Genomic DNA, 22494 nt, shown 5'->3' with positions numbered 1-22494 from the left:
ACCTTTTATACCTCATTTCTCATAGCTGGGCAGCCTCTATGAATGTAATCATCTTGTTCTCTTTCTGCTATTTGCAAAAATACCCCCTAATTGGCAAGTGATATTTGAGTACCTGCTGTTTGCTACTAGACAGAGACAGGCTTTTTACTGGGCTCCACTCATGATATTCCTGGCAATCCAACAAACTAATTCAATGTCAGATCTTGTTTTTTTTTTTTTGTTTTTGTTTTAATTTCAAAATATCTCTGGCATCCCTAGGTCCCTTCTCTCCACCTATATAACTATCCTTTTACAACCTCCTAATTGACCGACTTGCTTAAAGGCCCTCTCAATTCTAATAGCTGTCTAAATAATTCTTTCCTATAAATTTAACAGTGTCACTCCCTACTCAATCATCACCAATAGTTTCCCACAGCCTCTAGGATAAAATATGAATTCTTTTGTTTAATTTTTAAAGCTCTTCAATCTAGCTTTGTCCTACCCTTCCAGTCTCATTGATCCTCACTTGCACTCTTACTCTCTGTGATCCAATCAAACTCATCTTTTCCGCACATGACAGTTTATCACCCACCATTATTCCATGCCTGGAATGCACTTGTTCCTTATGTTTCTTTGCCTTAAAGAGTCCCTCTCTTTAAGATTCAGCTTAAGAACTATCTTTTGCTTGGAGCATTTGCACCATCTCTCCCCGCCCCCATATCCCTTTCCTCCCTCAGCTTCTACTATCCTCTCTCCCAAACTATCTTCTATTTAAAGACTTTGTGTATATTTGTATTTTTGTCATGTTAAATGTGCTTATTGTCTACTCTATTAGAACATATATGAATAGGGATTGTTTCATTCTTTCCATTTGTATCCATAGCACAGTGCATGACACACAGAAGGAACTTAATTACTACTCATTGTTTGATCATAGGATTTGCCACTAAGGACACAAGAACAAAAATGATACTGTTTCAACCCTCAACAGAGCTTAAAGTATACTGAAGAGATATGGCATATGTACAGATGAGTAGAATACAAGATAAAACAACAGCAAGAGAACTATAGAAAGTTAAGAGAAGCATCTAGCATAGAGTGGAAAGAATATAGGCTGCACACAAAGTCCTATATACAGACAAGTTGCCATTTTATCAATTTAGAGAAAGTGATTTGAATAATAGGATTTTTTTTTTAAGTTTGCAGGGCACTTTATTGTTTGAAAAGATTGATTTTCATCTTTTAGATAATTTATTTGCAAAATAATCACTACTGCATTTTAAGTTTTATTGTGTATTTTTTCTTATGGAAAAGCGATTTTCACTCATCCTTTCCCTTCCCTTTGTCTGACATTATTATATGGAATTAAATAACCTTAGTTTCTGGATAGAGAGAAGCTGATAATTTCCTTATCTCCTTATCAGCACATAGATGTTTCATTTCATTGGTTATATTATATATTATTAGCGTTATTGTTCATATTTATATTTTGAGCTGAAAGGAACTTTAGAAAATAATTTGATCTTTTCATTTTACAGATGAAATCAAAGACCGAAAGATTAGATACTTACCCAAAATATTATAGATAGGAAGTGACAGAGCTAGGATTTGAATCCAGATCTTATGTCTTCAAATCCAGCATTCTTTCTGCTGCCCTGTGCTGTCTCCTAGTCATTGGTTCTATTTTCCATACTCTGACTTACCTCACACAAGTCTTTTTTTTTTTTTTTCATTTTTAATGGTAATTTTTTTCCTCAGATACATTTCAAGAAAATTTTTAGGATTCATTTTTACAAGATTTTGTGTTCAATTTTTTTTTCTTTTCCCTTTCCCCTCTCTCTTCTTCCAAAAAAGGTAGGCAGTTTAATGCAGTTTATACATGTACTATCATGTAAGACATATTTCATATTAGTCATGGTTATGAAAGTAGAAACAAATCAATGGGAGAAGAGCAAGTGAAAAAATATACTTTAATCTGCATTTGGATTCCAGTTTTTTTTCCTGATTATAGATATCATTTTCCTTCATGAGTCCTTTGTAGATGTCTTGGATCAGAGTGAACGTCACTCAATGTCACTGATACTGACTTCATGCAAATCTTTCTGGATTTCTGTGAATTTCTTATTAGTCATCACTTCATATGGTACAATAAATGTTCTGTTAAATTTATATACTATATAATTTGTTTATTCATTCCCAATTGATGAGGACTAATTGTGTATTCCAGTTTGTTACTACAAAAATAAGATAATATACAAAAATATGAATATTGCATGTGTGCTCATATATAATATATGTATACATGTCTGTGTGTTATGTGTGTATGTATATGTCTATATCTATCTATATATATGTAACTTTTCTATTATTGCTTATGTAGGAGTGCTCTCTCATTATTCCAATTTAATTTCTAGAATGGGAGAACCAATTCACAATTCTATCAACAATGTAATAGTGCACCTGATTTCTTACAGCTCTTCCAACATTGATTATTACCTCTGACAGTATGCTGTGATGTGAAACCTCAGTATTTTAATTTGCATACTGTTCCTTTTATTAGTGATCTGGAATAACCTTTCATATGATTGCTAGCCATTTGCTTTTCTTCTGAAAATTGCTGATTCATGTTTCTTAACCATTTAGGTATTAGGGAATGGTTCCTGGTCTTATATATTTGTGTCAAATCCCTATTATGACTTCGATATCAGACTTCAATCAGATATTTAATGCAGATTTTCCCCTAATCATCAATTTCTTGTTTCATTATGCAAACTTTGATTTTGTTCCTGAAAAATTTAATTTTGTACAATTTGAATTGTCTATTTTTCTCTTATGATCTCCAGAAATAAAATTTTAAAAATAGAATAAGATGTTCTCCCTATATATTTTGAATATAGACATTTGGTTCTCTGCCTCTGAAATTTCCATGATTACCCTCTCTTTTCTGAGATGTTATTTAAGGTTGAGAAGAACATCTCTTTACAATCTCTCAACTATTGTTAGGACCAGGAATCCAGACACATACCTCTTCCTCTATGGTTCCTATTTTTCTCTATAGTTAGCTACACTGGGCTGGCAGAGAGAAACTTGGCATTCCCTGTTGTAGAGATGGCAGGAAGTCAGAGGCCAGTGTCAGCAGATATCTGTGACAGGAGCGGAGGAAGAAAAGAAGTTTTGCTTGCCAGACTGAGAGTAGCACAGGTTCCCTACATCTGTTTGGAAGGATAATTATTGGGTACTTAAATGCTTTCAAAAATATCTTCACATTAGTCTTAATTGTAAGGTCATAAGAGCATCTTAAAACATTCACTGTCTGGAAAGAAAGATGCAAGGAAGGATAGGAGAGAGGAAGGTAGAGGTGTTAGGCAGAAGTTCAAATGAGTTGTTACCATTTGAAGAAGCTGTAGTAGGTCAAATTGGAAATTACTTGATGAAGAAACTGGTAAAAAGGAATAAAAATATGAATCTGAATGTACCCACCTACTGTCACCTCTAGTTAAAATTCACAAAAGCTTTATACACAATATTCCAATTGATCCTCATCAGTTTTAAGTAGAAAAAGGAAGTGCAAGAATTATTCTCCCCATTTTATAAAGGAAGAAACTGAGGCAAAATGTCTTGCCACAGCTCACATGGCTAGCAGTAAGTAGCACCCCTCTGTTTTAAACCCAGTTAACCTTTCTTCCCATGCCATGGTTTCTAGTTTGGGGATTTTGATGAAGGGAAGAAGGAAACAAGTATTTATTAAGCCCTGCTATGTGCTAGGCCCTTTCCAATGTCAGCTCATTTGTTCCTTAGCACAACCTTGGAAGATAGGTGCAATTACTGTCTTCATTTTAGTTGAAAATATTGAAACAGACGTTGACTTAAATCACACAGCTATTACATGTCAGATCCAGAACCTAAGATGCCTCCCAACAAATGGCCAAGGTAGGGTTAGTATTCTTACTTTAACTTTGTGGAAGTGGGAAGGAGGAGAGACCTTCTTTGCTACAACAGTGTCAAGACCACCTTCCCTTCAATAGCCCTGCACTCAGAAGGTAAAGTGGACTGAACTTCAAAGACAAATAATAGACCAGGAACTTGAGCCTTGTGTTCCTAGACTCTTCCTTCCCTTTCAAGGAATTGTAAATCTGATGGACTGTTCCATTAGACTTGAAATTCAAGATCATGAAGCCAACATTTCCACCCAGAAGGTAAATTGAGAGCCAGCCAATAGCTAGTAGAATGACAGAAAATAACTTAAGTCCTTATCACCCTTCCCAACTACGGCCAGCCAGGCTATCTCATTGTAACAACAATGGGCTCCCATTTCAACACTGTAAGAGTCTATGATACTGTGGGTGTTGGCCTTCCCACTAGCAGTAAGATCAGCTTCTCTTTGATTTAAGAAATGCTAGAGCTGAAAAATTAAATTGGTGATAGCCTCTCTGAATTGAATTTATCCTGTTTGGCCATAGAGCACATTTCTAGAAGTAGGAGGGACTTTAAAGGCCACTTAATTCAATTCCCCTCTTTTTACAGTTAAGGAATTAAGACCTAGAGAGGTGCTGGCTTCCCTGAAGTCACAAAACTGATAAGGACATTGGCAAGCAGAAGCATTTCTGGAAAATGGGACCAAGATAATAGAGTCTGGCCACCATGCCAACCAAGTACCCAATGAAGGAATTGGTGAGGTTGGTTGGCCTCAAGAATGAGGGAAGTTATGATAGCCATTTTCTTTTCTATTTTTTTAAATTAAAGCTTTGTTCTTGACCCTCAAGGACGGAAATTAGGAGCAATGGATGGGGAGGCAGAGTTGCAGAGAAGTAGATCTTGGCTTAATATAATCATACTTATCCAGAAGTAGAATGGGCACATTGCTGGAGAAAAAGAACATGCCTGATTTCCTAAACTGGCTTCTTATTCATAAGACATCATATTGCATGCCAATCTCTTCAGTTTACCTTTTCCTCCCAGCATGGAAAGAGAGCTATGCTATACTATTAGAGTCTTCTAGGTTGACCTGTTCTCACTTCCAGGAGACTTCCTGTCTGCAAGGCACAGACACCATTCCTTTTTTCCTCTTCTAGCTATTTTTTAGCCACACTTCCCTGAAGGAATAAGAAAGGAATACTATTCCTAGCTGGTTTGTTGCTTTAATTATCCACATCCTGAGAGAACTCCATTCTGAAACTTGGGCCCTTTTCTCCTCCCCTCTGTACTATTTGATTTGGTGATTTCATCAGCTCCCATGGGTTCAATTATTATTTATTTAATCATGATACTCAAATCTATTATCTCTCTGCTGATCTCCATATTGTATCCCCAACTCCCTATTGAACACTTGAATTAGATGACTCACTTATATCTTAAATTCAACATTTCCAAACCTGATTTTATTAATATTTCTCCCCAAACATGTACTTCTTCCCAACTTCTTCATTACTGTCAGGAGCACCACAATCCTCCCAGTCATCCAGACTTAAAACCTAGGTGTCATCTTTAATCCCTCACTCTTTCCCATATCCTGTTGTCAAGACCCATCAATACTGCTTTCATAGCATCTCTGAAATATAGCCCTTCTCTCCTCTGACACTGCTACCCCCGGTACAGTCCTTCAGTTCTTCACACCTGGACTATTGAAATATTGGACTGGTGGGTCTCCCTATGTTAAGTCCTCTTAGTCCAGTGCATCCCCTATTCAGCTGTCAAAGTACAAGTCTAAATTTGTCACACATCCTCACACACACACACACCATATCCTATTTTAATAACCTCTGGGGGCTCCTGATTACCTCTAAGATCAAATATAAAATCCTCTCTGGCATTCAAGTCCTTCAAAATCTTCCCCAACAGCAACCTTTCCAGTCTTATACATTACACCTCTCATGATATACTCTGGAATTCAGTGACACTGACCTTATTTTTTCTTCCACAATATGTTCCATCACTCAATTCTGGTCATTTTCATTTGCTGTTCCCCCAAAGTGGAACTTTCTCCTCCTTTCTGCCTTTTGCCTTCCTTCAAATCATAGCTTTTATAAAAACCTTTCCTGATCATCCTTAATGCTAGTGCCTTTTCCCTGTTAAGTATATCCCTGTTTATATCTTATTTGTATATAATCGTTTTATGTTCTTTCCTCCATTAGACTAATCCTGAGAGCCTTTCTTTGTATCCTCAGCTCTTACTTAGCACAGAATCTGGTAGAAATTTAGTAAATGTGTATCAACTAACTCCATCCAAAAGTGGTGAATTTCTTATCACTAGTGAATTTCAAGTTGGGTATGAATGACCTCTTCTCAGACATATTATGTCTGAAGATCTCTGCTCATCTTTTGTTTGGACTAAATTTCCTCTGAGATTATTTCCAATTTTGAGATTCTTTGAATTCTTTTGACTTTATTCAGGTCCCTATCTCTTAAATACTGACTCCTCCCTTACTGAGGGGACTAAGAATGGGAGGACCTTTAGGTTCATTAGTCAGGGTTCTTCCCACCATCTGCCACCAGGAATGGATTTGTTAGGTGCTTTGAATATAACCTCATTTATGTGAAAGTACTGGATGGAAAGAGCCACAAATACCTGTGAAATTCACAGTTTATTATTTACTGAATGAGCCTATTGATAGGAAAGATCTGTGAGGCAACAGATAATTAGGGATGCTAATAGAAATGTAAACATTACTCTAATAAATTGGTATATAGTCTTTTCTCTCTTAGGGTCAGTAGAGCTCTAGTTAATTGAGTACTTCTGTAATTCTGGGCCTTTAGTTCCCATGGTAAAGGGAGGGGAGAAGTAGCTAAGTAAATATTGGGAACCACTAGAGGCAGGAAAGATTGATTAGCTTAGAAGAATACATTTATGTGGGGAAATAGAAGATAAAAGTAGGCTGAGGAGTTTAGATCATCTCCCAAAAGTAAAGAGTAGCCAAGAGTAGTTTTTAAACAGGAAAATCTAATGGTTTGCTCACAGCAAGGAATTTATTCTGTACAAAACAGATTAGAGAGGTAGAGACACTGGGTAGATAAAATTTACCTAATTTGATGACCAGTAATTGAATCTAAGGAGTGTCTTTAATGTTGATAATGTTAATATTATCTTAGAAGAACATCTCATGTGCAGTATCCCAGGGATGTAATCAGAACTCATTGGGTTTTTCTTTTCAATTTTGAGTTGTTATTGTTTTAATCAGAGACTTAGATAATTATAGGAATATATGACAAGGCATATGAGATTTGAGATAATAAAGATAAGTAATCTATTATGTTGCATGATAGAATCGACTTATAAATATACAGGCAGAAAATGTTTGTGGCAGCCCTGTTTGTAGGGGCTAGAAGCTGGAAAATGAATGGATGCCCATCAATTGGAGAATGGTTGAGTAAATTGTGGTATGTAAACGTCATGGAATATTATTGTTCTGCAAGAAATGACCAGCAGGATGAATACAGAGAGGACTGGCGAGACTTACATGAACTGATGCTAAATGAAATGAGCAGAACCAGGAGATCATTTTATACCTCAACAATGATACTGTTTGAGGATGTATTCTGATGGAAGTGGATCTCTTCAATAAAGAGATCTAATTCAGTTTCAATTGATCAAGGATGGACAGAAGCAGCTACATCCAAAGGAAGAACACTGGGAAATGAATATAAACCGCTTGCATTTTTGTTTTTCTTCCCGGGTTATTTATACCTTCTGAATCCAATTCTCCCTGTGCAACAAAAGAACTGTTCGGTTCTGCATACATATATTGTATCTAGAATATACTGTAACCTATTTAACATGTAAAGGACTGCTTGCCATCTGGGGGAGGGGGTGGAGGGAGAGAGGGGAAAAATCGGAACAGAAGTGAGTGCAAGGGATAATGTTGTAAAAAAAATTACCCTGGCATGGATTCTGTCAATAAAAAGTTATTTTAAAAAACCAAACAAACAAAAACAAATATACAGGCAGATTAAGATGATGGCTCAAAAATGAGTAAAGATAAATGTACTCTTATATTGGGGGGAAAGAAGCATCAAAAATATCAAGTTTTTGAGTACAAGATGGGAAAGACAAGTGTAAATATGTGGAAACAGTTGGAGGAGAAACTGGAGAAAAAACAGGGTTTTAATGGCAATCAAAGAAGCTAATGCTATCTTATATTTTATTAACTCAAGTTATCATGGCTAGGGAAAAGGATCCGCAAGCTCTACCCAAGTCACCGTCTGGACCAGTCATATACTGTATAATATAATTGTCTAATCATTACATTATGTGTGATAATCTTGTCTTCCATATGGGACTGTGAGCTCTACCAGGACATGTCCTAGATCTGTTTCTTCTCTATACCAGCTCCCAGCTGGGAGCTCCCTAAGGAAAGGACTTAGCTCTGCTCTTCCTCTGCCTCCCCCATATCATTACACACAGAAGATGATCAGGAAATTTATCCAGTTGATGGGTGGATCAGTACTGTAAATATTAAAATATCAGAGCTGGAAGAACTTTAAACAGCTAAGAATCCAGCTCCTCTATTTTGCAAATGAGGATATAGAGCCAGAAATGGGAATATACTTGATTTAGGTCACTCGAAACCAGATTGTTTCAGATCATTCAAATCCATGTGTCTGACACCCAAAATTGTTTAGATTTGTCTTTTGATCTGAGATATGTTCAAAGAATACACATAGCCCATTCAGGTCTGTGTTGTTGAGCCAAAGATGTTGGAAGGGGAGACAGTTAAAACAGTTGATCAAATGAAGACCAGGTGAATGAATGCAAAGTATATATAAAAAGTGACCCATTTCTTTGCAAAACTTTAATAACTACTTATTTCCTTTTTCCTTCCTTTCAAGTAAAGGTATGAATGCAAGTGTATACAATCCATTTTCTAGGTTGAAACTAATAAATACCAATCTAGAGGTGAATGTCTAGATTAGACACAGCATTTTGTGACCACAAAGATTTCTTAAGACTCAGATTCTAAGAATCTTTGGTGCTAGGAGAGAAACAGTGGGTGTGAATAGGGCAGGAGCTGCCAGTTCTTCCAATGAGTTGAGAGTTAGGAGGGAGAAGGGTTGCCAACTGACAAATAGATATTGATATTCAGTGGTTAGACCCACAGCAGCTCAGACCCTAAAAAGCAAAGACAGAAAGAAATGAGGCTATGAGAAAAACAACTCGGGGAACATTGAACAAACAAATCAAGTCATGGGTCTGAGATGCTCACTTGGATGTATGTGCATACATGTCTCCAGTTGCCTAAGAAGCCCATACTGAGAGCATCCAGACAAAATCTGACAAATCCATTCCTCCCAAGCATGTGCTGCCTCCTAGGGATTCTGGGGAGACAGATGTTAACTTTCCTGACATCGGCAAACAGTGGTGCTAAAATGTACTTGGAGCTGAACATGGAACACATGGAAGGCGAGGGAGGGGGAAAGTAATAGGGACATCAAAAAATCAGGGGGAAGAGAAGGCTGCTTCAGCACAGCTTTACAGAAACAATTGCATGGAAATTTCCATATAAAATTTTAGGCCATTTAGACCAGCCCTTTGCCAGTGAAAAAACAGAGGCATAGAAAAGGGGAATGTCTTGCTCCCATCCCTTCAAGGAATACCACTAATTCAGTTCAACAAGTACTTAAACAAAGCACCAGCTATATAAAGAGTTTTACTCATAGGCATTGGGAATGCATTGTCCTTGTCCTCAAGGAGCTAGGGGAAAAGACATACATGTATGGGTAAATTTGATACAAGAAGGGGTGAGTTTATGAGTACAAAAGAGAAGGTCAGAAAATCCTGTGAGAAATGTACACTTTCCTGGAATTATATGTGAGAGCAAGGAAAGAAAAAGAGGGCAGATAAAATGTACCAGATACCCATTTGGATGGAAAGCCTGGGGGGCCAGGCTAAGAAACTGGTTTTGCCCTTTATCTGCTCTTTGCATTGATGGGGGAAAGAAAGTGTGGGAGCGAGGACAGAGTGTACTCTTCAAAAGGGTAGTGAATATTTTTTGAGGTGGGAAATACTGTTTGAGCCTTCTTGTTTTATCTTGGTCTCTTGGGGAGGTAATGATTCTGTGGGAATGTGGGCAGAGCACCATGCTCTCCTAACTTGGCATTTAACATTCAGAATGTCCCTTCTGGGCCATCCATCCAGAGGGAGAACTATGGAGACTGAATATGGATCAAAGCATAGTATTTTCACTTTTTTTGTTGGTGGTGGTAGTGTGTGTTTTTTTCTTTCTCAGGCTTTCTTCGTTCCCTTTTGATCTTATTTTTTTTTTCTTGTGCAGCAAAAAGAATATGAAAATATGTTTAGAAGAATTACAGGCTTAATCTATAGTGTACTGCTTGCTGTGTAGGGGAAGTAGTAGGGAGAGTGTGAAAAAATTGAACACAAGGTTTTGCAGAGGTGAATGTTGAAAACTACCTTTGTTTTTGGAAAAGTAAAATTTTTTATTAAAAATTGTGTTAAAATAATTCCCCTTCTACAATTCCAGTTCAACAAAAAAATTCAACTCATCACACATTAAGTGAATACTATGTGTAAGGCATTCTGTGTGCTAGGAGCTAGGGCTCTGAAGATAAAAATAAGAGTCCCTACTCTCAAGAAATGTAAATTCTATGGGAAAGGGTACCTTTATATAACAGTAAGTAATGTAGAGTAGAGTGATAGGGCAAAGAAGAGATGGGAACAAAGTGCTTAGGGAATCCTTGAAGAAAGATAGCAGCCCCACTGGGCTTCCATTTCCTAATAATGTACACTTTTCACAATTCTCACAAAATGACAGGTTTTTAGAACTGGAAAGAGCTCATCTAACCCAAAACTCTTATTTTACAGATGAGAACATTGGAAATAAAGGGAAAATGACTTGACCCAAGTCATACTATAAGTAAATAGCAGACAAGACAAAACTTGAGTCATGAGTCTTTTAACTCCACTACACTAAACTCATCTCCCCATGATATTGCAATTTTGGGGAACTTCTTCATAGAACTTTCCACAGAATGGGTCACATGTGTTGATTGACAATCCTGGACCCAACATGGTTTTTATAAGCCAGAGAAATATCAACTGCCACAAGAGGCCAACTGAGGCTCAATCCATGGATGGGTATTAATACTGTTAGAGAAATCATCTTGGAGCTAGGCCACCAAACCCAGGATGACTTTCCTCTTTGGTCAACAATAAAAACAATCTCTAAATAAAGATTCTTAAGCAGAAAAATCTACTTATTATTTTTCTTATCCCCTCTCCTATCCCAAATATTCATATTCTCATTCATTCTCTCTCTTTTTCTCTCTCCCTCTCTCATTCATTCTCTCTTTCTCCCACTCTCTCTTTCTCTCTCTCCCTCTTCCTTCCTTTCCTACCTCACTCCTTAATCCTTATTCTAGGAGACTATCAACATTCATTTTGATTCTCTTTCAAAATCCCTATCCTTCTAATTCCTTAGCTTCCTCAAATTCCATGACCTACTACTTCATTCTGCACTGTCACATAAAGGGGTGGTCATATACTAGAACTCATTATCCCCAAAGTACTCTTCCTTCCTTAGAATGCTGACTTTCCATTAACATTTCACCTCTCCACATGTCTCACCCCTCTTAAACCTATTCGCTCCTGGAGATTTCCAATCTATCTGCCCCTTACTATTTCCTATTATCACTGCTCTGGCTTTCCTTCCCTTCCTTCACTTCCAGTCTTGATCAGTATTTAATCATTTTAACTACATTATCGTCTGCTCTCAAATCCCTTTTCCTCCTGTTCATATCACTGTTCATCTCTTACCAAATCCTGGGTTAAACCTTCACTCCTCAGGTGAGGATCTTGCTTTTTATTAGCTGAGAAAGTTAAGCATGTTTTAGAAAATATCCTCTTGTCTCATTTTCTTCATCCCAGACTTCTTCCCGACATTCTCCACTCAATTTTTCATCCCTATCCCCAATCTCTGATAAAGAGTTGCATTTTCCTTGCAAAGGCCAACCCTTTTACAGGTACATTAATTTTCCACACACATTTCTATCATCCTTAGCCCATCCATATCTACTGGTTCCTTCCTTACCTGCAAACATGCCAAAGCCTCTCATTAGAATTTAAGTTCCTTCTCTGTAGAGATTGTTTCATTCTTTATATTTGGATCTCCAGCTTCTAGAAGTTTCTGGCACATTGTAGGTACTCAATAACTGCCTGCTGATTGATTGACTGATTCCTTTTAAAAAATTCCATCTGCTCTAGTCTCTTCCAGAATAGTCTTATAACTCCTCCCTTTTTCAGCTAAACTGCATTAATTAATTTTACTTTTTCACCTCCCTGCTCACTTCTCTTGCAGTATTACTTCCAATTATAGAAACGACTATTTCTAAGGTTATCAGTACTCCTCTTTTTTTAAAATTAATTTAAAAATTTTTATAAATGACATCTGACTTCTTCCCACCTCCCTTCAATAAGAAAACAAGACAAACAGAATTTCCCTGTTATAAACATGTATCATCAAGCAAAACAACTACATTAGACATATCCAAAAATAATGTCTTAGTTTGCACTCTGAGTCCATCACCTCTCAGTCAGGAAATGGGTATCCTTTTTCATCTTTCATCATGAGTTCTTTGGAATTATGATTGGTCATTGTATTGATTGGAGTTTTTAAGACTTTCAGAATTGTTTATCTTTGCAATATTGTTATTGTACAAGTTATTCTCCTCACTCAGCCATTCTCCAATTGATGAGCATCCCCTCAGTGCTGAATTTAAAACAGCAGAATTTCAGACTCAGATCCTGTGTCACCAAATCCAGCATCCTTCCCAATCGTCTTTCTCAGGTTCAGGAATCATTTGTGTGATCGCTTCCAAATTTGTACCATGCAGATTTTGTCTCTCACTTGTCTTCCAGTCTGATTTACCATCTGACTGCTGAACATCTCCTAAATGGTCCTTCAGCATAATCAGTGTCTGAAACAAAAATAATAACACACACACACCTCATCCACCCTTCCTTTTCTATTTACTTTCCCTGCTTTCCTTCTATTCCCCTCAACACAACTGCCAGAATAATCTTCTTAAAGTGCAGGTCTGTCTATGTCATTTCCTTAAGAATTCTCAACATTTCTCTGTTTCTAGTAGGATAAGATATTGATTCTTCCCAAGTGCTGCACTTGATCAGTAGAAGGGAAATCTTTTTGATTCCCTCTAATTATTAGTGTTCCCATCTCAACATTATCATCCTGAGTTTACTTATCTGTTTTCATGTATTCCTCAGCTCTTTGAGGCCAGGAACTATATTTTGTTCTTATCTTTCTGACCCTAGCACATTTCACAATATGGTAATCTCTTAACATTTGTAGAATCAATGGGATCTATATTCTCTAGGCCTCTTTTACCTCCTTTGTCCAAAAATGGGATTTGGACTAGCTGACCTATAAGGTCCATTCCCCTTCCAGGTGCATTTTGGACTTCCTGGACTTGGATACTAACCTTTCTCCTCTCTTCCAGTTCCCTTTTCTATGTTGTCTTCCCCACTTAGATTGAAAGTTTCTTAAAGGCAGAGACTATCTTTTTGTTTTATTTGTTGGTATTTGTGGGAACCAGCATTTATCACAGTGCAGAGCACATAGTAAATGTTTAATAAATGTTTGTTCAGGGCTTGTTGCCTTACCTTGCCAGTTCTAGATCAGTGATTGTATGCATTGCCCAGCTTGGACCCTGGTCCCCATCTTCTGTCTCCTCTAGAACTTTCCTAGGGTGGGTTCATGTCTGTCTAGCACTGAGAGTTGAGTAATTAATAAGATCTCATATACATATATATATATATATTTCCCCATACACATATATTGAACTAGTGCAAGGATCATCAAGCTTGTCAGAGAGAAGATTGGGGATAGGAAAAATGAGGGAATTTTATTTCTTGTGTTTGGTGGGGATAGGGGTCAAGGAGGAAGAGTTGGCAGTGGAAGGATGTAATCAGGAATAAAGGTGGGGGAATGAACCATCAAGGAGTGTAAGACTTAGAGGAAGGAGAGATCTCTGGGGGCATAGGTGGTCCCTGCCCCTTTATGAACTTCATCTTCCAACCTGTAAAGGGGAAACAAACTCATGTTCTGCCTCTTTCCTGGTGCTCTTGTGAGATTGTGATAAGAGAACAGATGGAAAAGCTCTGTGCAGATGTGAGACTTAATATTATTAGGGGTCCACAAGCCAAGTAAGCCCTGATTCCTCCTTTTCTTGCATAAATGATCATTCTCACTTAAAACCTCAGTGCTTATGCAGATGGCTCCTCTTGGCGACCCATAGGGCAGAGTGAGCTCCATGGAAAGCAAGGCTTCATCCCTGGTGGAGTGTGGAATGGGCCTGTGGGTATCCATCTTGATGGAAGACAATAACAACTTTTCTAAATGTGTACACCTTACCCAGACTCTGAGCAGTTTGGATAGAAGATCCACATGTATTAAGCCCTCTCCCTTTATTCAGTTCACTTAGCATACTGTTCAGTTTTGGGACAGACAAAAGTGTTGACAGAACCAATCTGCACCTCTGTACAAACAGGACCCTAGGAATTGTTTCAGAGAAACAAGTATTACTAGGATATCATCATCCTACCAGTCACCATTTTTGTTCTCCTGTTAGGTTACAAAGCACTTCTCTTGTGAAAGAGGCAATGAAAGAGTTATTATTCCTTGTTTTAGAGAGAAGTGAGTTATCTAATATGATACAAACAATTTTGAAAATCTTAACAGTAATAATAATTAGCATTTATATAGCAAGCTTTCAGATTTGCACTTTACTACTATTCTTGATTGATTGTCACAACAGATGTTACTATCCCCTTTATTAACAGGGGAGTTATTAGCAGGAAGTAGGTTTTATTGTTCCCCTTTTACAGATGGAAAAACTGAGGCAGCTCAGGGTTATTAAAGTGGTTTGCTCTAAGTCACAATGTGTGGGGCTAGATTTGAACTCAGGCTTTCCAGATTCTACCTCCCACATTTTATCCATTTCACCACCTAGCTCCAGTGAATATTCATTATTCTAGAGGACCAATCATGAATGATGCTACATACCTCCTGACAAAAGAGGTAATGGACTCTGCAGAATGAGACATATATATATAGGCTATAACCAGTGACAGGATTTGTTTTGCTTGAATATATATATAGGTTACAAAGATATTATTTTTGTTTCTTTTTTAGTAGAATGGAAAGAAGAAAAAAATAGAATTCTGCTAATTAAAAGATTAAGCAAATAATAGTGAGGATTTGAACTCACAGCTTCAGTGTTCTGTTCACTGTGCCACTGATTGGAAAGCAGATCTCCTGCTTTTCAAATAAGTGTTCTTTTCCCTATTCCAAATATCAGTATATTTATTGAGCCCTTTCCCCTCAATTTCCTTTTGTTTTGGGCACATTTGGCTGTCCCAGCCTGGGGCTGGTGGGGTCAGATTGGAAAAATTAACTTCCTGGGTGGAGTAGCACGTGAACCACAGGACACCGATGAGACTACAGGGTTTACTCAAACTCGGGGAACCTTGCAACAGTGACATAAACAGTTAAGGAGAGGCCAGCACCAGGCTCTGAGCCAGGGCAGCTGTTTTTCTGAAAGCACTGTCACGGGGCCAAGAATGCTCCCGCACTGATGGGCCATGAATCGGATGTTTGTTCACACAGTCCGCGGTAAGATTACTAACCAGGGTGCTTCTGACTCTCCAGTCAATACCTAAGGGGCTGAACCTGAGCAGAGTTTGTCACGGGGGTAAGATCTGGAAATAAACATTTTGTCATTGCCCCACAAATCTCCCTACCCATTCTCCTGGCCCCAATTGGAATCATAACACAAAAAACATCAGAGCTAGAAGGACATCTACTCTCATTTTTTACAGATTGATGTACTGAGGTCCAGAGAATGGTAGGGTCCTGGCCAGGACTAGAACCCAGAGTCATGCCATAATTATGAAAGAACATTCCCCTTAGGAAGCTAGTGACTGTTAAGGGAACTTTCAAAAGAAAGAGAGAATATTGTCCATATTCACACCAGAATTCTCCAAAGATCTTACTTTGTTCATCAAGCAGCAACTTTCTGCCTGATTTCCTGATGCTTAGGATGCTTCCTAAAGGACATTTAGTGGACATTTAGTGGAATGAGAGTTGATAGGAACTTTATAATAAAGGGTTCCTAGGGAGGAGAGAGCATCTTCAGAATGAGTTTTGCCTCTTCTTGTCTAGTGTTCTCTTTTTACCTTAGATGGGATGCTCTCCACCCTCCTTCTAACTTTCTCCCCAGACCTTTGAGGTAATCTAGTTCAAACTGCTTCTGAGAAGTTCCTTTTCCACAGCTAGATTTGATATCATTCCTACCCATGCTACTTGCTAATGCCATGTAAAGTCTGTAAGAGCTGCCTTACATGGCCTTAAGCAAATGGATTGACTTCTCTGAACTTTCCCTGTGCATCTGTATTTTAAAATTAGAGTGGTAGATTTGATGGTGTTTGATGGTCCTTTCCAAGTCTACATTCATAATATGATCCTATAATCCCCAGCATATGTTAATCGGATGGTCTCCTCTTGAACCCTCCAGCAGTGGAGAACTCATTACTTCCTGAGCGGCCCATTCCAGTTTTATACATCTATGATTTTTAGAAAGATTGTCTTTATATTAAACCAAAATCTGTCTCCTTGTAAGCTTTCTCCATTGGACCTGGTTCTTGGTTACTTAAAGACAGCTCTTATAGACTTTCTGAAGTCTCCTTCTAACTCTGTCGCAGTTCAGCCATATGCACTGGTCTGTCTCCAGAGCTTTCCTCCGTCACTTGCTTCCTCCAGGTGTTAGAGCACTTACTGTCATTCCTGTTACTCTGGGGCTGCTGCTGCTGCTGCCATCACTGTCACCACTGCCACTTTTAAGGATGGGAAAGCTGTCTTGAAAATCTCCAATGTGCTTTTTGCTCCTTGCTTGTTGCTAGGCAGCCAAAATTTTGAGCTCATAGAGGAGATAAAAATACCTTATAATCCCACCTTGGAAGTTCCGGAAACTCCTGATGTTTCTGGCTTGGTAGAAGAGTGAATTGAGGAGATTCTGCTTCTCTCACCCTCCCTACCACCACCTCCCCACCATCACCACCTCCAATCAGCATAGTTGTTTTAAGACCAAGTGATAGCTCCTATCAGAGATACTGTGCAAAGAAATCCCTGCAATGGGAAAAAAAAGAGGGAATAAGCAATTAGTAAGTGCCTGTTGTGTGCCAGGCAATGTACTAAGTGTTTACAAATATCATCTCCTTTGTTTCTCACAAGACTCTTGGAAAGCACAGGCTACTATTATCCTTTCTTCATAGCTGAGGAAGCTGATGTAGACAGGTTAAATGGCTTGCATGGAGTCATACAGCTAATGTCTGAAGCTGTATTTGGACAAAGTAATGTCTTCCTGACTCTAGGCCCTGCACTCTATCCACTCTCTCCACCTGTCTCAGGGAAGGGAAGAGTAAACTAAAGCAGGTGGTTCTCAGTTTGGAGAGGACTGGAACCCTGGGAAGTCCCTAAAACAGTTTCAGAGAGTAGCTCACAAGGTCAAAACTTTTTATATTTTTAATGTTTTAATTCCTAATTCAATAAATATTAAGGTGACACTATATAAGGGACTAACTCTTCATATGACTTGGATCATAGAAGTCCAGTGACTCTTTCTGTTCTCAGTATTTGATTCTGCCTTATATTCTTAAAATACTCAGCTTTCCTTTCTTTTAATAAACTTTGTCATGTTATTTACAGTTGATTTTTTTGTGTGTTGTATTTTGCTTAGCTATTTGTTTTATTAAAACAACAAAAAAGGACCTTTGCTGATGTCACCATTTTGCTTGCAGCAAAACACTGAGCGTTAAAGGCAGACTAGACAGGATTTTCCTGAAATAATCAGGGGGATCAAATTGGACTGGCAGCAAGACATCAGATTCTAAATGGAAGTCGTGGGAAAAATCCTTTGACCTGAATTGCTCTAAGGAACTTAAAGTATATATACAAACAAAAGCCAGAGTTGGACTTCTCCTTCCCTCCCATGCCTGTACTAAAGGCCAATCAGATGCTAGCTGGGAGCCTTAGGCATTATGTGAAGACTCACTGGAGTGTCCCTTCCACACCTGCACAGAGGCTATGCCATTACCCAATCTCGATGGGCTGAATCCCATCCTCCCTATCCCACTTATTTGTCTAGCTGCTCTACTGTGAGGTGGAAGCAGATTCTGGATCCTGCCCTTGGAAAGCTCATAATATGATTGGAGAGGCAAGATACCCACCCAGACATTAGAATTCCCTAAGAGTTCAAAAAAGGCTGTAAGTACCAATGCGAGTAAAGTCTAATCTTGGGATCAGTAAAGGGCTGTCTAGCTCAGCTTCTCTCATTTTATTGATTCGGACCTGGGAAGGGGAAAGGACTTGAATAAGGTCACATAGTGACTTTTTGCTGGAATCAGAACCTGTAGGCTTTAGTCCTCCAATTACTCCCACATTTGCCTAGGATGGGGAAAGACTTCCTGTGAGTCAGGAATGTTCGTGACCAAAGAAAGCTGGGGCAGATGGAGAAGGCAGCCTGGTACCCATGTTCAGATAGTTTGGAGGCTGATGGAGGGGGTAGGGGGAAAATACAGGAATCAAAAGTTTCTCAAAAAAAGAACATTAATGGGGGGGCTGGTTTGGAAGAAACTCGTCATAGAAGACATTTGTGGGAGGAGAACGAATGGACTATATGAATTGCCTTGAGTAACAATCCTTAACTCCCTTCCCAGGCAGAAAGACCACTAAGGGGCCAGCTGGCTGAGATTAGACAGAATTCTACTCCCTAAGAATCTTGGGGTCAGCAAAGAAAGAAAACAGCTTTTTCCCTTTTGTTGCCCTCCTTCCCCCCAGCCTTGTAGATTTTGTGTCCTTGGTGACACCATGATCTCCCTTAGGTAAACAATCCATCTGTACTCATAGCTTCTCCATTCCTGACTCCGGGTTCTATTCAGTGTCCCAGACACCGCCCTCTAGTCTTTTTCGTGTAACTGTAATCGTAACTGTCCAGCTGCTGTCATATTGTAGCCATGTGACTGACCCACTTCTTGCCTGATCTCACAAGTAGGAAGAATAAGTAAATATTAGCTAAACTATTATTCTACTTTATTTCTTGTGGTTACACATATAAATCCTTGGGGTTGAGGAAAGGGGTTTTGTTAAAGTGATTCAAGTAAATAGGGTCACTCTAGGAAGCTTTCATGGAGGAGGTAGAGTTTTTATAGAACTCAGAGATTTTTTAAAAATAGCTTTTTTGTTTTTTCAAATACATGCAAAGATCGCTTTCAACATTCACCTCTGCAAAAACTTGAAGAACCAAGAGATTTTAAAATTAGAAGGAACTTTAAGGATCATGTTATTTCCAAGGCCTAGAAAAAGGAGGCAATTTTCCCCCTTGGCCCTCTCCCCATCCTTCTAAACTCTTCTAAAAATTTGGGAAAGGAGGCAATGATCAGGAAATTTTTTTTTTTTCCTCATCCCTACCTTTGGACTTTGACCAGGAGCCCGTGGGTAAGGATTGCTGTTTCAGATTTTGTCTTGATGCTTGTGCCCTGCCCAAGTTGCTCCTCCTTTCTGGGGTTTGAAAAGAAGCCTCTGGTTGGATCCAGAGTCTTATTTTGGGTGAGCACAGTGCTCCGATCAATAACATATTGTATGATACAAAAATCTTCCTGCTTAAAACCTGACCTCTCCTTGCTTCTAACAATAGAGCCCTGGAAAGGGCCAGTTTCAGTGAGAACACCTGGACCTTTGCCTGAGCCAAGCTCCTCCAAGGAATGAGGACATTCCTTTTTGGTGACTCAAACCCATCAGCCACGTGAGCCAGGTGCTACTGAGGGGCCACTGGGCTAGAGGCAAAATGGACCCAGAGAGAGCCAGTTGATAATAGGAATGATCCTCCACAATAAAGAAGGGACAATGTGGCTCATACCAGTCATCCGTCTGCAATCAAGGGGCAACTGATTTACAGTTAGAAAAGACCTCAGGGACAATTTAGTCGTACCTTTTTATATTGCAGTGAAAGAAACTGAGTCCCAGAAAAGACAAATGAGTAGTACCCTTCACCCTAAAGCTAACATTCTAATCCAGTCTTCTTGACTCTATATTCCATATTCTTTCCACCAGGCTCTACTGATTTTTTCAGATTTTCCATTCATGGGTCTCCACTCTTGCTTGTGAATATTCATTTTCACAATCCAAAATATAAAAGAAACCTCAGATCAGGAAAATGGTCTATGAATTATAGTGATTTCCTGAGGATATATGGAAGCTCAGTGACAGCCCCACATGGTATATGTGCCTTAGTATATACAGGCCCTTTCAACAGTGCCTTGTGACTTATAGGAACAATACAAGCTTATCAGCCCAGAATTCCAGAAGGCCTTCCACATTCTGGCCCCAACATACCTTTCACTAGTTTCAGATTACTCCCAGTTCCATCTTGCTTTCTTCTATTTCTTCCTGTTTGCACAGGCCAGCCATTGCCTAGTCCTGGAATGTACAGTCTGTCCTTGTTTCTACCTATTAAAACAATGTTCTTCCTTCCAAGTTTCACTCATGAGCTACTATCTCCATGAAGCCCTCTCTGACCATCTCCAGTCACTTTCCCTTCCCATTTTCCTAGAATACTTTATCTAGATCTCTTCTTTGACCCTGTTAATTTTATTTTACTTTTTTTTTAACCTTATTTTACCTTATTTTAAATTTATTTGAAGATATATTGAATCCTCATAATTGCATTGCGAGGTACTTGAGAGTAGTTTTTTGGTCATTCAATTGTAACTCACTCTTCGTGACCCTATGGCCCATAATATACCAGCCCTTTTAAACCACCATTATTTTTCAAAATCTCTCCAACTTCATGTTCATTGTTTCTATGACACCATTGATGTCATCATCTGTCATCCCCTTTTCCTTTACCCTTCAATCTTTCACTTTTCCAATGAGTCTCGTTTTTTCATTATGTGCCAAAGTATTTAAGCTTCAGTATTTGACCTTCCAATGAATAATCTAAATTAGTTTCTTTAAGAATTGCCTGATTTGATCTTATGGCTGTCCAAGGAATTTTCAGAAGTCTTCTCCAGCACCATGATTTGAAAACATTGATTCTGAGGATCAACTTTCTGTATAGTACAATTCTCACAGCCATGCGTTACTACTCTAAAAACCATAATTTGAAATATGTAGATTTTTGTTGACAAGATGATATCTCTGCTTTTTCAGTATGCTATCCAGATTTTCCATAGCTTTCCATCCAAAGAAGCATGTATTTTTTTTGAAATTTTAAATATTTTTCAAATTAACATAGATGAACAATTTTAACATTAATTTTTAAAAAATTTTCCTCTTTCCCCATTTCCTCCACTTTAAGAAGGCAAACAATTTGATATAGATTATACATGTGAAGTCATGGAAAACATATTTTCAAATTAGCCATGTTGCAAAAGAAAACAGACTTACAAAGAAAAAACAAAATAAGAAAAATAATATTTAAAAAGTACAACATGCATCTTTTAATTTCATGGTGGCAATCACCATCTGCAGTGATCTTTGAATTCACTTTGGGGATAGGGATTATATCAGTTCCTCTGCCCAAAATAAGCACTTAATGTTTGTTGAAGGGGACATATATAGGAAAAGAATTGTAAAGGAATCATAAACTATTTTTTCCCTGGATTTGCTGGCATTGTTATTGTCTATGTGCCCACTGTTATAGAAGTGGTATTCTAAAAATGGGTAGCTAGAATAATGAGTAGAAGCAGGATGATGAGTCTTTAAGTCTAGTTTATCTAAAAACTATCGTCATTCAGCAAGCATTTGTTAAGTGCCTACTGTGTGCTAAGAACTGTTCTACATTCTAAGGACACAAATAAAAGCAAGTATGTGTTCCCTTTTCCCAGACGCTGATATTCTTCTGTCTAGGAAGGCAACTTCATTCCCATTCCCTAAATTATATTAAGCCCCTTTCCCACTTTTATGCCTTTATAGATTCATGAATATTTCCCGTCATGTATTGGGCACTTTGTTATCTTATCAAGTCTTTGATAATGCATAATGGCAGCACCATGAACAGTTTCTAAAAGCAACTAGGGGACAAGTGAACTCCCATGGGTGTTGGCTATAGATTCATAGAGTCGAGTATTTGGAGAGCTGGATGACATTTTAGAGATGGTTTAGTCCATTGCTTTCATTTTAAGAAATAAAGCTCCAAAAAAGGAAAGAAATTTTCCCAAAGTCACACAGCAACTTGATAGGAAAGTGAGAGCTAGAATCCCTATGCCCAGGATTAGTGGTGGGAGATGGTATCACTTTCTATTGATCCAGTTTTAACATCAGATATCACATTCAAGACTCCTGAACCCTAGCCCAGTTCTAAGTGAGAGGAGTCAGGAAGACTTGAAGGCTTCAGACATTTCTTAGCTGTGTCACCCTGGCCTAGTCACTTACCTTTTGCCTGTCTCAGTTGACTCAGCTGTAAAATTGGGGTAATTCCCAGGGTTGTTGTGAA

At 38.4% G+C, this 22494-nt stretch overlaps 1 protein-coding gene across 4 annotated transcripts in view; it reads left to right on the top strand.

Annotated features, from left to right (window-relative positions):
- The window catches only part of INF2 (inverted formin 2), an 80076-nt gene that overhangs the window by 11180 nt on the left and 46402 nt on the right, over positions 1 to 22494 (top strand). The window lies entirely within an intron of this gene.

This window comes from Antechinus flavipes, chromosome 2 (assembly GCF_016432865.1).
Source record: "Antechinus flavipes isolate AdamAnt ecotype Samford, QLD, Australia chromosome 2, AdamAnt_v2, whole genome shotgun sequence".
NCBI lineage: Eukaryota > Metazoa > Chordata > Mammalia > Dasyuromorphia > Dasyuridae > Antechinus > Antechinus flavipes.
This window is presented reverse-complemented; position numbering and strand designations above follow the sequence as displayed.